This window comes from Centruroides sculpturatus, unplaced genomic scaffold, assembly GCF_000671375.1.
Source record: "Centruroides sculpturatus isolate CEXI.00-Female unplaced genomic scaffold, Cexi_2.0 scaffold1962, whole genome shotgun sequence".
NCBI lineage: Eukaryota > Metazoa > Arthropoda > Arachnida > Scorpiones > Buthidae > Centruroides > Centruroides sculpturatus.
Genome location: NW_019387019.1, coordinates 9,531 through 18,274, shown reverse-complemented (window position 1 = coordinate 18,274; position 8,744 = coordinate 9,531). Strand labels below are relative to the sequence as shown.

At 31.4% G+C, this 8,744-nt stretch overlaps 1 pseudogene; it reads right to left on the bottom strand.

The window, feature by feature from the left end:
• Positions 1-405: 405 nt before the first annotated feature.
• On the bottom strand, positions 406-1,687 carry LOC111616053 (annotated as a pseudogene).
• Positions 1,688-8,744: the final 7,057 nt, after the last annotated feature.

The window sequence follows — 8,744 nt, the reverse complement described above, 5'->3', positions numbered from 1 at the left end:
AAAATAGCTTGACTTGATTTAATTTAAGCTCAAATTTGATTTTTATGCAATGTTTTGGATTTTGCAGCAAAGGAAGTGTTCACAAGAATATCAATGTTAGTAAATAAAGGGTAAAAAGTAAATAAATCAATNAATTAAATTTTTCTTTAATAATAAACGTGTTTAACTTTTACTTTCCTTTACGAGTTTCTAAACGGTAAAGCGATTTTAACAAACGTAATTCATAAAGTAAAATATATAAAACACAAAATAAGACATAAATTTTCTGTAAATCACAAGATTCTTCTATAATACCGTGAATAAAACATGCTTTGTGTAGCAGTAGGTAGCAAAAACTGACATGGTAATGCAGGTAGCATTCAACAGACTCTTACTATTTTATAAATAAAATGAAATAAGCAATCTTTCAAGGTTTACAGAAATATCTGCTTCATCCTTATGTACAGTACTTCAGGCTTTCTTTTGCACTCGATGCATCATTCAAAAATAGTGTTTGAAATTCTTTTAATTAAATTTTCCTTTAATAATAAACGTGTTTAACTTTTACTTTCCTTTATGAGTATCTAAACGGTAAAGCGATTTTAACATACGTAATTCATAAAGTAAAATATATAAAACACAAAATAAGACATAAATTTTCTGTAAATCACAAGATTCTACTATCTAATGCCGTGAATAAAACAATGGAAATTTTGTTAACGATCCAATTGGGAAAGATTTTGTAAATGATACTTTGCAGCTCGTGCCACCAATATCCGGTAGTCAGCATCGATGTGGCTATCGTTTTTACAGCTGACGAAGCGTATTCGTCGGCATCGGGCAATAATATGCTTCTCTTACGTAAAAATTTGCTATAATCAACTAATTTGGTGGCGATGAACGAAGGAATGAGGCATTGAATAATGACGTCATCGTCACGACATTCATAATTGAGAGCCAAAGAAAGATTAGTAACAAACGATTTAGAAGCGGAATAGATAGCTATCAAAGGCAGAGGATTTAAACAAGATAATGAAGACACGTTCACGATCACGCCTCTGTTCTTTGAACGCATCGTGGATAGACAGATGCGCGACATCATTACTACCGATAACATGTTAATATTGATCAAACTCACCAAGTCCCTCTTGTCCAATTGTGCGAACTTACAAGGTAAATCGAATTGCTGACCTACGTTGTTGATCAAAATTCCCACGTCCAATTGTCTCAGTCGTTCAGCTATCGAAGAATAGATCTTTTCAGAACTGAAATCCACTCGAATTGTCGAGACTTTTACGTTTTCTAAACGAATTTCTTCTGCTGTATCTTTCAGTTTTTTCTCGTTTCTAGCAATCAAAACGATGTTCAAACCTCTCTTGGCTAATTGATGAGCTAGTGCTTTTCCGATTCCATCCGTGGCACCAGTTATGACAGCGTATTTTCCGTATTTTTTAAGGTCTACTGGAAAAGTCCGGCGAAAAACAAAGATATTGATTATTTCTATTGTTTTCATGAATAAATGAAAGAATGTTAAGAGAATAAATAATATCCCCACAATCATAAAATTCTCTTGATACTTGCAAAGAAGATAAAGAATTAACTCGAACATGATTCTAGATCAATTGAGAAGCCTCTTTGAAGTTAACAAAGGAGTTTCATTACGTTCGTCGTCTATAAGTATATATACGTGGCGGAAGGAGGTCGAATGTATTTCACAAACCACTTAAATAACAAACATGCCAATTGGAAAAGTTCAAAGACAAGGTCATAGAAATTTAAAAATATTAACCAGTGAAATCTGAGTTACTATTCGCTCTGTCAAATAAGAAGCATACGCGTATTTTATTTATAATTATGTTTTATTGCTAATTTATCAATATTCTATTTTTGTAAACCCAATTATTACAACTTTCTCGAATTTATGAATATAAATTACGCAATTATAAATTAGGCCTACATACAACGCAATTATAATATACGTAATTTATGCAGGAAAATCAAGATAATATACGAAATGAAAGCATATTGGAATCAAAATATCCGAATTCTTTCCTTCGTTTTCCAATTAAATATCTATATATTTAAAGGATAACAGATTCTGACAAATAAATCAAGATTTATCTATTTCAATAGAAAATTTTAAAAGAAGCTTGTACATGTAAGTTATTTCCAACATTTCATAGTCGAATTAAAACAATAATTGTTCAAGTAATGTATATAAATGTCGTCTTCTCCGCATGACATTTTATTTGTTTCCCGTCAGCTTTCATATTTTTACATCAAAAAGTAGATTTCGTCAGTTTTAGACTCATATCGCAGCAAAAATCAAGGTCTCTGCAATGTAATGTCTCTCCAGCGATGGACTAAATCAGGAATTTCCTGGTGAACCGTTTGCTCTCTGGCCGTTCCTTATCTTAATATAAGTTTTACGTTAAATTATGCTTTAAAAAATTAATTAATGGACAAAATACAAACGCTTTCTGTCTATTAAATTAATTTTTTAAAACTCTTTCTGTATTCTAATTAAATAATGCTATAGTTTTCAAATATAATTTTTATTCCATTTTTCCTTCCATTATTTATTAAGTTCGTAAAAAAAATTAAAAATAAATTATTAATAATTTCTAATATTTTTTTCATCTTAATCTATTGTATTTACCTCAGAGTTCAGGAGGAAGAGCACGTCAAAATGACACTCACAAGGTCACACATTTTAGAATAAATTAAAACGTAAACACGGAAAGTCAAATTCCATATAATTTTAAATAAAAGGTAATATGACATTGGATTTATAACCAACTCAAAAAAGTATGGTAAATCTAGAAACCGATCTCGAATTGCATCAGCAATCATTAGGGATACGGGGAAATAAAACACAGCTGAGTAACAAGCCAACGAAATAGAAGTAAGATGGCCAATGACATAGTCCATTTCTTATGAAATGACATACAGAATTTCGAAGTTTTTAAGAGTACAGAAGAAAGAGAGAATAATTTTCTTACCAATTTCTTTTTCTTAAGATGTTGTTGGTTTTATTATCCCGTCTGAGATCTGTCAGTTTGCTTACACACTTAACCGTTGACTATTTGCGCAGTTTAGATTTCCATTCTTTCCTTATTATTTTAGTGCTTTTAAAAAATAAAATAAAGCAAACATTTCTCTTTGTCGAGTCTTTTGTGTGTTGAATGAATATGTTAAAAATTGTGTAATAAGGAAAGATACAGAAATTTGAAGTTTTTAAAGATAGAGAAGAAAGAGAATAGTTTTGTTACAATTCATATACTTTTATATCGAATTAATTCGAATTCAGCCCGCAATTTCCATAAAAATTTAATAATAATAATTTTTAAAAGATATTTACTTATTTAATTTGTAATTGAATTTTTATATAGGCTTTAACTAGACATCGATATATATATATATTTAAATGTCTTTAATTACTTCAGTTTCGTAAATAAATTATGTCTGACCTTATTAAGTTCGATCCCGCTTGATATATGACATGTGACCTTCCTTTACCTCCCTAATCCTTCGACCTTTAACCAACAAATTTAGTAGCATCAATCCCCCTAGTATCCAAATCTTTCTGCAAAATTTATAAATTTTCGACAAAAGGCACAGGAATTAGTAAGCTTTAAAGTGAATGAACAAAATCGTCACCAGTACACCTACACACACCAGCATCCATACATACAAAAAAAAATCCTGAATATTTTTTCTTTGCATTTGTTGACGTTTGAATGTCTAAAAATTTAAAAATCTTGGAGCGGTCACCAGTATGGCGATCGGTCAAGATCGCCATACTTTCCCTATGTTATAGACAATATAACAGCCGGAAAAGTAAAAAATGAATTGGATTAGATAGATGAATTAAAGCCGATCAGCCAATTTTCTATGGAAAAACGATCTCTATTTAGGTGATAGACAAGTGGAGAGACAGCCGGATGGCCAAGCGGTCAAGGTGGGGGCTACCTTGACCGCTCTGGGAGCCTGGGATCGAAACCGGACGGGTCAAGGAATACCCAGGAATTTTTCGGGGGATGGTCCGTTCGGATATGTCGGGCCTCGTCCCTCACCACCCGGTCGCCCCATTTTGGGCTTGGCCGAACCCATAATGGGCCTGCTTTAAGAGGCCCTCTTAGTGCTTACTGGGCGGAAAGAGTATTAAAATAATAAAAAAAAAAAAGACAAGTGGAGAAACACAGAAAACTCCACGTGACCAGCCTACTGGAGAGGTACGAATCCGCGATCAGTATTTAGTGATTTTATCCACTCGATTACTGACAGGCTATTCTTCGAGAAACATCGTAACATGACTGAAAACTACTTACAGGCAAAATAAAAATCCTTAACCATTCAAAGTAACTATTTAATTTTTGTTCTACTGAGTATATTTTATGCGCTCTAAAACAATGTCTTGATACCGTCCACTTTCGTCTCCAATTTTGTAAAATTGCTTTTAATTGTGCCAAAAAGTGTTTCTTAATGTTTCATAAATTATGAATCTTATTTTGTGTTTTAGTGTTTCATATTTTATAATAAATAATATAGTAAACTCTAGTTAACATATTGTGAAAAGAACAAAACATTTTACAGTTAACGACATTTTCAGTTACGGAAACAAAAACAACCGTTTGTTTTAATTGCCGACCATTTGGCTGAGCTCTGGGGAATTCGGTCGAACAACTCAGGGAATTTTATATGGGTGGCAAGGCCGAACCCATGATGAGTATGAAGCAAAAGGCCTTGTTCATAACCGTAAAGTGGAGAGGTTTAAAAAGTCTGTTAAACAAATTTCTTGTCAACGATTTATTGCTTTTTCCTCAAGTGTTTTCAGTTTGGTTTGGTTGGTTGATAGCATACAACAAACGCATGTAGGTCGTCTACCAATGAGGTACCTCTCGAGAATGCTTTCCATGGAAAATCGCCTCTATTTAGATGTTAGACACGTAAAAAAAAATCAGGAAAACTCCACGTGGCCAGTCCGTTGGAGAGGTCAACGGATTGACCACACCCAGGACAACTACCAGTATTTTATCCACTCAGACATTGGTATCTGCAGAGCAGAGTCGAAAACGGAAAAACAAAATTCATCGCTTGTATCTTGAACTTGATTCTTTACTTCAACAATGATTCCATCAGAAGTGTCCACAAATATCTAAATCAATGTCAATGTTGACAAAATCTTCGATAGACACTTTTTTTTCTTTCATTTTTATCACAAACACTGCTGTAACGAGATTGACCACTCTTCAATAATATAATCGACGGTTACTAATGGAAATAGCGATTTATTCGAAGCATTAATAAATTATTGACCAAAATACGCTTTTGTAAGGCAATTTACAATGAAACTTTGTGGAACTTTATTCCAAACTTAATCATTCACAATGTATGTAGCAGGTGCAATCAAAACTCACGCGATCCATCTTCAACAACATGCAACATCTTTCATACCATAATCCTTCTACATCATAATTTAATTAGTGTTAAATGATTCCCTGATTTGAAGGTTGTAATGTAGAAGTTGTATTTGGTTGTGAAAAAGAATGGGAATCATCGAATGTGCATCACAATTATCGATTAAAAAAATCAAACAAAAATAAAATATTTTTTTGTTTTCGGCAATCATGCGAATGTCTAAACTTTCAGCTAGTTAGAAAAAAGCTCTGATGTCATCAATGCTTTCTTATTTGTTGCATATTTGACCTTGCAGAAACATCCAGGCTTGGATTAATTGAAAATTTTCTAATTAATAACGATGGCAGTTTTTCATCACCTGTGATTTCTGCTCCCAAAGGAGTTACACTTTCTTTGCTTCTTTTTACCTCGATGAATAAGTCACTTCTGAACACCATCGTTTTCTCTAACAGACATTTAAAAATTAAGCCCGTTTTATTTGCGTTGAAAGTCATCCGGACTACAGTTCAGTACGTCTGGTAAACTTTTCAATCACTTCACGCAATCCTTTGCTCGCATTTCTGAACTTTTGCAATAATTTTATTGAAAACTATCCATGCCTCTTCATAAATTTATATAGCTACCAGCTACTTGCTTTGAATTTGGCATGTTTCAACTGTTTAGCATTTTCTTTTAAGAACTTTTCTATCGACGCAAATATTCTTGTTTCTACACTGTACTAGCCACTTCAGCAAGCACTTTTTAGTACATGGATACTCGATCGGACGGCTAGGCTGAGGAACCAGGGGATCTAATCCAGACGAGTCGGAAAACTCCAGGAATTTTTCAGGTAAATGGTCCATACCCTTACCACCAGGCCTCCCAATTGTGTGCCTGGTAGAATCCATAATGTGCTTGCTAAAAATGGCCCACATAGATCCCACGGAGCAGAAAGCTTGAAAACAGTAATTGGATACTTACATTTACGTTTTATTATGCGTTTGTCTGATTTTGTTCATTAAAGCTTTCTAAAATTCTTTCTTTTTTCAAATATATATATATTTTTTACTCTTTTTGTCCTGTGGGCACTATCGAGGGTCTATTTCAAGGCTCCACAAATTTCGGCCCATCCTTTAACACGCAAGCCAGGCTGGATGGTAAGGGACAAGCCCGAAAAATTCGTGGAGCTTTTCAACCTGCTTGGAATTCAATCCGGGATCCCTAAACTGGTAGACTAACAGAGACACTTACATTTTCTATTCTTAAATCCCATGACCGCTAAACTACGTTGCATTGATCTAGATATGTCTCTGATATTGCCTAGATTGAATTCAGATGGGATTTGCTTGTCTGTTACCATGGACAATTCCAGCTAGATGCTGCTGTTCCCGGTTATTAAGCACTTGTAGATGGAAGGGATTATCACCCATCGTGGATTGTGCAGTGGCCACGATGGGTGATAATCCTTTCCATCATGTATTCTATATACATCATCGATCTAGGAAATATTAAATGTTCGCACAACTTCAGAATTGGAATGCCCCATCTCTCTGACACCCACTATCATATCTCATTCAAACTTCGATAATTGACGTCACCTTACCATAATCAGCCTGGCAGCTGTTAGACCTTACATACTTAAGAGAGGACACCTCACAACTGACAAAAGTCTTGCATTTATCCAAGCAACCACATGATGTACAACATCAAAATTTATATATTGCTATCCCATGACTTTTGGCATGTGAGTGTATATCTAATATATAGTTCAATTTTCCAATAAAATTAGCTAAATATAAAAAGAAAAATTAATCTTTCATATATTATTAACAATTTTTATTGATGCAATTAGATATTGAATTTCTTGAAAATTTATGCAAATTTATCACAATCACTCAATCATAAATTGTGTTAAATAAACAAATAATAAAATCAAAGCTTCAGAATATTAAAAATTTATTGTGTATTTACCAACTGTGACAATGCTATATAATACATGCACATTTGTGTTTTAGAATAAATATATTCTATATATATATATATACTCACACCTTCATTCATACATACATATATGTCTATTTAGAGATGTGTAAACTGTGTGTACTTGCTTAAATACATATATTTACAATAAAAATGTTTATAAAATCAAAAGTAATTTAACTATGCCAAAAATTTAGAAAAGATAATTGTCAATAGTAAAGATCAATAAACAAGTTTAAAATAGTACAATTAATACAATATTTCCAAGTTAATATACTACTGTTATAATTTAAATTCTTAATATGAGATTATCATTATAAATTTTTAATGACAATCTTTTAATTTTTTTTAAATTAAAAACCTTAAACTTTATAAATTATTGTTTTAAGTACTTTCAGTCAATTGTCTTTAATCAAAAATATAAATTTATAATAATTATTTAACAGTCATAGTAACTTTAAACATTTTCTGATAATACAATAAAACTTTATTTTTATTTAAATAAAATTATTTTTAATTACTTGTTTATATATTATATATAACAATAACAAAATTTGCTTTATTACAGTATAATAAAGTTCACTTTACTAACTGTTTTTTCTCAAATATCTTTGGAGAGCCAAGCCAAGGAAATGCACAAGAAAATCAGGGAGCTAAGTCATACAAATTTGTTTATGTAATATCTGGTGGTTATTCAGTCTGATAACATCATCATAGTGCACAAACTTAGGTGACAGCTATCTGATTTACTTGTGTGTTTCCTGATGATGAGCTTGGTTTCCTGAAAATGCCCAAGAAAAAACTGTTATTAAAGTGAAATCTATTATAATAAAGCAGATTTTCATTGTTATATTTTTAAAGAACTTGGTGTAGTTTTGCTACATTTATAAATTTGAATTTCTCTGCTATGCTTCTTTTAATATAATAAAATTATATTCTAGTTTCTAAATTTCATTAAAACTATTTGAAAAATATTACTATATAAATAAATTAATATACATACATTATAAAAAATATAAACTAATTAAAAATAAATGCTAAAATAATTTATTACTCAAAATTATTTCTAATGTTCTCTAAACAATTCTCTCTTATCATGGTAATTCTAATTAATAACTGTTATCTGAATATATTCAGATAGTGATATTTATTTGACTTTTTATTCTTGAATGCCAAATAAATTTGTATTTTTAAGTATTGAGCACATTAATTACAGACCTTTTATGTGACTCTATAAGAAAATTATAAAATATAACAGGAAAATAATTCCTAAATAATATAACATCATTTCTTATACATTAATCAATTGATTATAAATAAAATCAAATAAAATGTAACTAAAAGATAACATTTTCTTGTTTAGGTATAAAAAATTATCTTTTCTG